The 9751-nt window shown below is 38.9% G+C and overlaps 1 long non-coding RNA gene across 1 annotated transcript; it reads right to left on the minus strand.

Annotated features, from left to right (window-relative positions):
- Positions 1–932: 932 nt before the first annotated feature.
- On the minus strand, positions 933–8957 carry LOC146543920 (uncharacterized). The gene is made up of 3 exons (XR_014884480.1): positions 8179–8957; positions 5992–6090; positions 933–2734 (listed from the first exon to the last, which is right to left on the minus strand). It is a non-coding gene; the product is annotated as an uncharacterized LOC146543920 (long non-coding RNA).
- Positions 8958–9751: the final 794 nt, after the last annotated feature.

Here is a 9751-nt window from a genome sequence, read left to right on the forward strand (position 1 = left end):
GATGGCTGTGGAGCGCACTGCCAATCCTGCCACACTCCCCATTTAGTCCAGATTTTATGCCTTCTGACTTTAATCTGTTTGGGTTGATGAAAAATGGACACAACGGACAACATCTTCCTGGGAATGACATCATCATCACAACATAAAATAATGGATCATGTCTGCTTGTGCAGATTTTATGAGTGTGACATACAGGCTCTTGCTCATAACTGCTGAAACTGTATAGTCAGTGGTTGGGACAATGTTGAAAAACAGTGTTTTGTAGCTGAGAATTTGCTCTATCAAATAGTGTTCTCGTGATCCTTGTATCTGTTGCAGTTTCCATGGAAATAAATAGGTGATATACATAGGAGATAGACATAGCTTCAAAAGTAATATAGTAGACCACGTATAAAAGGATATATCTGTGACTAGCAGGTGCATTTTGTGTCATTTCTACAACTAGGGAAATACTTTGCATCCTAGAGCAATTACTGACCCAAGACAAGTGATTGAAAAATTGATGGGGAGATACTGGTGTCATCAAGTTGCTTTTGGTAGCCTCTGGGCATGGTTGGAATCAATGTTTTCTCTTGCAAAGGTGAACAGCATTGCTGGATCTGCATGGAAATCTGGGCAGTTTTTCAAATCACACCTTTGAGCCTCTGTCAGATTTTTATTCCTGGGAATTTTATTTGATGCTGAATAGTTAAATATTTTCTGTAATACTGAATTTGCTATTTAACCAAACGTAGTGACAGTTCCTCTGTTTCCAGGTTATCGCTTCAACTTTTGTCTTGGTGGCTATCTTTACCTTATGCTTGACTGCTGCCAAATTAAAAAGGACCAATGTCTAATAAATTCACCACCGTGCTCTTTCCCTCTCCTCTCTTTCAGGTAAATGAAATGCATAGACAGAAGTTCTATCTTTGTTTTTATAGTTTGTTGGCTGGGTTGTGGGTAAATTCATTCCTCTTTCTGTTGTCTTTCATGAGTGATACTTTCTGCAAGATGGATAAAATCTGATGAAGCATGATTTGCATCAAGATTTTTCTTCATATATCACTTGCATTACAACACAATTTTGTAACGTGTAAGGATTTCCCGCTGCTGAGGAATTTCAACCACATCTCCTAACTGAGCTGATGATACTAATTTTCAATTTAAGCTAACTTTCGCATTCTATACATTGCTTTGGGTACAAGCTCACCTCGGCATCTCCTAGATTGCAACTTACAGCTCAGTAAGAAATAAAATAAGAAGTAATATAGACCATCATGACAACTCATTGCAAGAAAGAAGAAAATCACCCAAAGAAGAAGAAATGCTATTTTATTGTACAGTAATTGTACCAGGAGCTTAACATTTTTTTGTATGTGAAAATGTTTAATGTTTTTCAATGTTATCTGCAATAAATGTGATTCTGAAGGCAGAACGTAATGTAATCTGTTTTAGTACTCGGATACTTAAACTGAAGCTACCAACGTATTGAGTTGAACCATCTAACTGTGCTGAGCAAAAATCAGGCAGCAACTTTTAAGTCAACACTAGAGTTCACAGATTTCTCGTGGTTTATCCTTCAAATTATGTATCTTTACACTCCATTTCATATTAAAACCAATATTGGTGTAATTGTTGACAGTGGTAATGGGGAATGTTATCTTTCTGGATAGCTGTTTCAGAGCATAGGAAGCATAGCAGCTTCCCATTTCCATTTTAAAGAAATGTTGTTACTGATTTTTAATCACAAAATACCACTTTTTGAATCTTGTCATTGATGGAAAAGAATGTGGACAACTTGTACTTACGAAAGGAGAGTAAACAGGAAGAGTTATGGGGATAATGTTTCAGTATTTGAAAAGATTAAGTTAAATTTTACATATAATTATCTTGAAAACTAACCAATTTCATTGTAATTTAAGTAGCATTTATATAAATTAGGAACGTGTGACATTTCTAATTAGGAATAATTTAATGGTTAAATCATGAGTTCTTAAAATGATAATTGGGCTAGTTGTAAAATTTCAAGGTCTGTGATTTTAGAATCGGATTGCTCTTTGACTTATGTAAAAGAATAGATTGTTAAGTGCGTGCCTTGCAGGAGAGAAGCAGTCTAGATATTATAATTTGAATTAGTTTTCCAATGGAATTTAGAGTAGGCAATCTGTCCTCTGATCTTTCTTTGCACACTAAAAGTATGAGTCAGGGATGTTAAAATAGCTCAAACTGAGAATGCGATGATTTAACTAATAGCTGGAAATGCTGAATTCCACATGTGAGGAAAGCGATGCGCATTAATTGCACCCCATATGGGTACTGTAATGAATCCAAGGTATTCTCCAGGGGAAGTTATTTTTTTAATATAAAGCTGCTTATACTGTAGCGATACAGCATTCTGCTTTTAGTATAGAGCAAGAAATAGGGAACTTGGGCAAAATCGAGTCAGTATAGAGACTTCTTCCAAGGGGCCCATACATTAATAGTTCATGTCTCTGGGAAGGGCTGTAGCTTAAGGCAGAGCATTACACTTCCCAGCAATGCTTTTGAGTGAAAGCCCTTGGGTCCAATGTAATTACTCCTTAGTCCGTGTTGATGACACTATGTGCGAGACCCAGCAGCTTGTGCATCCCAGGGGATCGTGGGCAGCAGAAAACATGAGAAGCACACTCATTTGAGGGAGCATGGGCCACAGATGGGCAGTGTGCTGATGGTGCTGCGCCGTTGACTGGAGACCTTCGTGTGGAAACATGCTGTGCTGTGAAATAAAGAAATACACTCAGCAAAGCAGTAGCAAATATATTTGTAGTGGCTTGGTAATAATGCAAACAAGAACTGCTTGCAAATCATTTCTGCAAGTAGGAACGATTTATTAGTATCTCTGATTGTTACGCTCACCGTGGCTCTCTTAGTGGTTTCAGTAGGGCAAAGTGGCTAATATGGACTGTGTGCTTTGGCTTATATGGAAGAATTATTTAGGTGAGTGTCTGGCAGCATACAACCGGCTTAGACTATAATGCCTTGAAGTAGTTTTTTCTGAGGTATTTAGAAAAGCCAGTCTGCCCTCTGATCTTTCTTTGCACATCACAAGGTATGAGTCATGTACACCAGGCTTCTATGACCATCTTCTAAAGAACTGTTTAGACAAGTATCTTTCAGTTCAGGAAAGAAGCAACTGGGAAAATGAGCATTTATAAAGCTATGAGCAGCTTGGTGATTCTAAGATTCTCCAGCTTCCAGTGCAGAAACAGAGCCATTCAGTGAATCTGGGAGGGGAGGTGTGTTTGGAGCATATAAAAGTGATCCTGGTGGAAAGCAGCCAAATTTAAGAAGCTCTTGCTGTAAGACACTCAGGAGTGCTACATGTTGCATGGCTTCAACATAAAAGAAACCCACTGACAATTGCCTAAGACCTATAAGCTATATCTGACCAAGGAAGTCCCTTAGCAGAAAACATTGGGATGCTGGAGGAATGTCAGAGGGAAGCTGTTTCTGTGTGCTTTCCATTTTTGGTAGCCAGTTTTGGATGCTATCAGAGTAGATTGGACTAGTTTGACCTTTCATTTGACCCATTTTCACTGTTCTTGAGGTTTTTCCATATTTTAGAGCATGCATTGCTAAGTTTCTAGTTTTCCTGATTTCTTTGATGGTCAGTCAAATCAATAAAAAATACCACTGTCTTCACTGGGGAAACAAAATCAGAAGCCTCATTGGTGATTATGTGAAACAAATGCGCATTACTTTCTTCTTTCCCCATAGTTTTAATATTCAAACACTGAGGTCTGCTTTAATTAATATCATTTTAACTGTCAAATGAGAGAAAATTTCTCACAGCCTCAATTAGAATTCTGCTGGCTCTGGCAGAACAGGTTTAGTAGAAAATTTAGCCTGGGAAATATAGTTCAGCTAAACTAACCTCAGGCTCATCATCTCACGTGGCTGTGGCCCATTCTCCTGGACTAACACTGCAGATGGCAACAGCTTTAATTTTTGTATATGTGATATTTCCTCTAAATAATTTTTTTTGAAAGTTCAACAAGTCAATTTGACGTTTCTATTCAAATTTGTGTTGTATTTGATTGTGCTGGATGGCTTTCTCAGATTAATCTCTGCGTGCTGTCTTTAATTTCAGAATTGGTTCTAACAGAGGAAATATGTTGATTTCTTTGTACGCTGCAGATCTCTCACAGGACTCACCAAATAACTATTACTAACATCTGCTTAGCATGCAAATAGTAAGACTCTGCTGTTTTCAGATTGCCATTCTGTTATGGGAAAAATTGGTCTACAATTCACCTCCAGTCAGATATTCAGTCCAAACCTGTTTCTGCATGTTACCTCAGGAAAAGGAGTTGGCAGCTTTCTTGGTGCAGTCAAATACTAGCTCCTAGTATTAAAACCTAGGCTGTGTTCTCTACCTTCCTTTCTAGGGAAGGAAGAGAGATTTGAGATTATTGTAAGACACGTGATGTTTCCTCCTACGTAAAGCACAAAGAGAAGGGCTTCTCTGTACCGCAGCCATCAGACACTGAGAGAATTGAGTACTTTATGTAGTATATATGTATATCACATACATAATCATGAGTATGTCTGGTCTGCATAATAAATACCAGTTCAAAGTATACTGCAGAAACTCTTGAAAATTCATAATTACAGTTATACTGCAGAATTGCCAGCAATCAAACGAGGGAGAAGAGTGGCACTGGGGTTTTGGAAATTGGAGGCAACTTCCAGTGCTGTGGCAAAGCTGGGCTCTTTAACATCTACCAGTATTCCACTCTAGGGACCGATGCGTGTGTTCTGTTGGTGCCACTTTGCTCCTAGGGATGGGAAGCAGTACAGCAAAAATAAATGAAGTAGAACAAACATCTTAATGCAGAGATATTACACATTGTGAAAAACACTGTTATCACTTCAGGAAGATTTGTTGCAATGCAACTACAGTATCATAACATCTTAGGTTTACAAAATCTTTGCCAAAGGATTTAAAGTTCTTCTATACTCATGAAACCTAACTTATGCTTTCTTTATCAATGGATGAAAAAGATGCTATGAGCCTTTGCTTGTTTCCCAGTAGTGTGAAAAACACCAGTGAAACTGTTTGCAACATGTTAAAACTGTGAGTGCAAAATCCTGCAGCACTTTCATACGTTTTGTTTTGAGATCTTAGATTGAGAAACTGCAGTGTGTCAAAGGGACTGTCAAAATGTTGTCAGATCTTCTTCAAAACAAATATTAGCTCCGGAATCAGTGTGGCTTCTATTGCAAGAGTCAGATAGCTTTGTTCACGAACACAGTCCATTTTGTCTTGAAAGGTTTGGGCCGTATGCTTTTTCTAGTAATCTTTTTGTGATCTAAGTCTTGCAGCATGTCGGAAAAGGAAAAAGAACAAAGAAATAAAAGGAAGAAGACTTGCAAAGTCAGGAGGATTTGATTAGCAATGCTTTAGTAGAACAGTCTACTGAAGAAATTCAGATTCATCATAATAGCAATGGAAACAATTCTACTAGTAATGAAAAATCCGGGGAAGCCTGGAAAATAACATTATTTTTTGCAGCGTATTTGCATGCTTCTTCTAAAACATGAAGATCTAGATTGAACTTGCAAGAGATCTTCTAATGCAGTCATAAAAACCAGTTATAGTTAAAACTGCAGGGCTGCTCAGGTATATTTGGAAGCAATTTGCATCTTTAAGAACTGGAGTACGAATTCAGAAAAATCTGTTCCCTCTGAAGGCCATTCTCTTAGCTCATATGAGAAATTAATAACTGACTCAAATAAAGTGAAATAGGTTTGAGATTAAAAAGAATTAGAATTTCTTGAATTGGTAATAAGGCCATGTCATTGAATTCTTACAGATCAAAGCCCAAATGTGAATCTTGCCTGCACTTGCTGCAGTCTTGCCTATTACAGCCATGCTGTTTATTTCAGGCTGGTAAAAGACTTAGAAGAAACTGTGGGAGATAAAGGTTGATAAAGGTTAGTTAGTGCTACTTGTGTCTGCAAAATACATACCTGGAAGACTGAAAACTCGCTCTGAATTAAAACTTGTAGAAAGGATGTCTGAGGAGGACAAGATTCTGGAAAGTAGCTTGCCTGCCTTGGGGTTTCTCTCTACCAGGAAAGAACATCATGATACCGCTACATTAGGTGGAATAAGACTTTGTCTTTAGTACATGTTAGGAAAGTAACATTTAATATCTACTAATGGATTGGAGCTGAGCATGTTATTGTGGTATGGTTAGTCCCAACTATAGAATACATTTAACAGCATTTATTTAATGCATTTTATTTGACCTTTCTGGTTAGTGCTTTTCCTGGAAGAACTTAACTACATTTTTCTGCTATAAATCTAAGGTTGTGTATATAATGTTTTCCTAAGGGTTAGGCCAATATTTATCATTTTTAATGCAGTATTAAGAAATATCTATGTCAACTAAAATGGTTCAGGTAAGGGTTCTTTCTTACTTTATCTCCTCACGCAAGAAGAGTGCGAAATTATGTGTGGAACAATTACAAACATTATGTTGCTTGGCAACATTTGCCCAGCAATTTTACTGACAGTTATTGTAAACCTAGACCATGTGGTAAATATTTCTCCGAATAAGGTAGTCAGGTCAGGCAAAGGATAACACATAGCACAGTGTTTTAGCCCTACTTGGGCAATCTCCACGGAAGAAACTAGTCATCCGCACTTACAAAAGCAGATCTTTTCTTTATCTGCTACAATGCTACTTTTCAGGTTCTTATCACTTAATTCTTTCCAGATTTGTTCTTGTATATTTGCAGTTTTTTTTTCTTTTTCTTAGAGACACGGCCAAACATTTCAGTTTTCTTCTGCTTAAATACAAGAAAAGAGTCTAGTCAATGCTGTTGAAAGTGCACTGTACTTGTAAAGAGAAGAAGCAGGTTAAGAAGAGAGATAGCTATGACTTTCCAAAAGCAGAGGGAAGCTTCTCTGCTTCTCGAGAAGCTTTGTCTGAGCTACAGTCGGAGTTGCCCGATAAATTGCAAGTGAAGAAATGTTGTTCTACCCTATGGACTTGGCTTTCAGTACTGAAGGTAGTGGAAGTACAGGATAGATGTATATACGCTTTAAATGCAGATGTTTTAATACATTGGACTGTTTTATCATCTCTAGCATTTGAAAGTGACTATTGCATACATCAGCATTTGATAAAGATATTAGCCTGAGTAGATCTCTCTATCACTCTTCTGATACCAAATGATCTATACGTGGAAAATAAAACCTTCCTAATAACCTTTGGTATTTTAGCATCAGCTAATTTTCTGCTGAGGAGAGCAGAATGTGATTAAGGCAATGGAAAACATTTTATGGAGTGACAGGTGGTCATGAAATTATATTAGCATTTAAATGACTAAAACGGAACCTTTCCTTTCCTGGTCTGAGAATGTCAGAAAGCAAAGAGTCAGAATTTGTCTTCTCCTCCCATTCCCCATGGGTTGTATTTTACTTTAAAAACAGCTGCTAATTCTGTGTCACAAATTATGAAAGATTTAAAAGAATGTCGTGACTTGCTGTAGATACTGCTAGAAAACATTTTCCATCTGTGTGACATATTTAAAAAAAGCCCTCAGTCACTCAGAGAGCCAGCTCTGTGAACTTAATCAGATGTTTTTCTTCTCTCGATAACTAAGAATCAGCTCTGGGGAGCGTTAAGATCACCGTGGCATTTATTTTAAGTGAGTGATTGAATGATTCCTGAGCTGCTCTTCTGGAAAATGAAGCAAAACCCTGCTTTAGAGGTCACCTCTAATTAGAGATCAGAAAATAACTTCAGATAAATTCATCAAAAATATAAATAACTAATCAGTACCAGCTCGGTGGCTTTGTCTTATAATTAGCACTGTACAAAGGCTCCTTGAAGTCAGATAGCGGCTGGGGGGGTTCCTGCCTCACACTCCTCAACTGAACCGATAGTTTCAAGCCGGTGCTTCCTTTGAACTGCTCTCCCCGGATAAATTACTGATGGCCTAAATGTTACATTTACATTTATTATTCTCCATTACCAAGAACACGTGAAGCTGCAAAAGATTAAAGCAGCAATTACTGGAGTTGGAACACTGGAAATGGAGTTCAAACATTGGAAATGAATGTTTAGGAAAACAGAGAAGACAATTACTTGAGTCCAGCTTTAACTAAATGAAAACAGCAGCTTCCACACCAGACAGGGCACTTACCGATGGTTGTTTCTATGTTAACGGATCTTTGTCTGTCTTCTAAAGATTTAAAACTGAAAGTGAAGCTCCATCTAAGAAATTCTCAGTGTTCCACAGCTCCAGCCGGGCAGCAAAGGAGCTTGGTCATGGCGTGAGTACCTGGAAAGAGAGCAGGGGTTCCTTGCAGGTAGATCAGGAGTTGGGTGATCCAAAGATAGGGGGCAAGCCGTGGCCTCAGCAAGCGGATTTTGAGGAGGGGACAGAAGAGGAGGGGATGAAGGAGCTGTGCAATTAGTAGCCTTGGCAAGGAGTGGAAGGCTTTACAGTTGCTCTTTCAAAAAGTTTTCAGGTGTGCTTCTGAAGTTGTCAGCTATTATTTATTATCTTACTTATCTTCCTGTTTTGTTTGAGTTTTTTCCATTTGATAAAGTGCTGTTTTGTTCAGTCCTTTGATTGATTGCCCTTGATAGAGGAAATAGAGTTCACGGAGTCCCATTCAGTTTAATTGAGTTTTCTCAAATTCAGAAGGAGAGGCACTCAAAGCAGTGTTTATTAGTGATCCTTAGCAGGAGAATCTGTCTTGATTTCTGCTAAACTCATCCTGGCAGGAGCCTTACGTTACTTTATATACAGTGATCTTCACTGGTCTTAAAAACTTCTGGAACAAGAGGATGCATCTGTACTGTCTCAGACTTTGATGTCTCTGCCGCGTGTGCCCCCATCAGAGCTGTGGGGGCTATGCTGGTCTAATAAGTGCAATCGTCCTTCCTCCTCGCTCATCACCTCCCTCTTTGGGGCAGGCGTGTGACGTGGTGGCTCCTGCTGGTGCAAGGAAATCTGTATGATTGGCATTTCTGTCTCTTCTCACTCGCTACTGAAACTGGGGTTTGTCCAAGGTCCGCAAGCCTGGCTGGACTTTTTAAATTATACTTCTCTTACGTCTTATTAATTAGTAAAGGCCAGAGTTCAAAATATTCCTGGATCAGAAACGCATCTCTCAAGTCCTCTTGACTCCCACATTCCTAGGGTTTCACCCTTCCCTGACTTGGAAACAGCCCATAATGAGAGATAAGTAAAACTAATGACGTAATTCCATGTTAAAAAGTTCATAATTGTTTTGAGAAAAGATGACAGCAGGAGGAGACATTTGGAGAAGGAAGGAGGAATTGTGTACAGTAACTGCCAGTGCCTTTGTACCGTAATCCATTCCTGCGTTGTCCTTTCTTCAACTACAATGAGCAAAAACTACATGGGCCATATGCCTTGAGTGCAGGGTGTCCTAGCAGGAGCTGTGCCCAGCCTGCAGCAAACACCATGCTGACACCTATGCATCATAGCTCAAACCTTCCCAAAATGTTCTGTGACCCCAGCAGAGCCCGCAGGAAAAACGCTTCTTCCTCCACACAAAGTGGCTGCATCTGCGCATGGGCAAGGGCCCCTGCAGCAGCCCATAATCAGATTGTTTTTCAAACACTTCTCCTCACCTTTGAAATGATGAAATTAAACTCCCGGAATTATGAAGGGCTAAAAATAATGATTTGATTGCACTCCGCATTGTAGTAGCAGACGCAGCAGCATATTGATCTGCACTCTG

This window comes from Meleagris gallopavo, chromosome 7 (genome assembly GCF_905368555.1).
Source record: "Meleagris gallopavo chromosome 7, MGAL_WU_HG_1.1, whole genome shotgun sequence".
Taxonomy (NCBI): domain Eukaryota; kingdom Metazoa; phylum Chordata; class Aves; order Galliformes; family Phasianidae; genus Meleagris; species Meleagris gallopavo.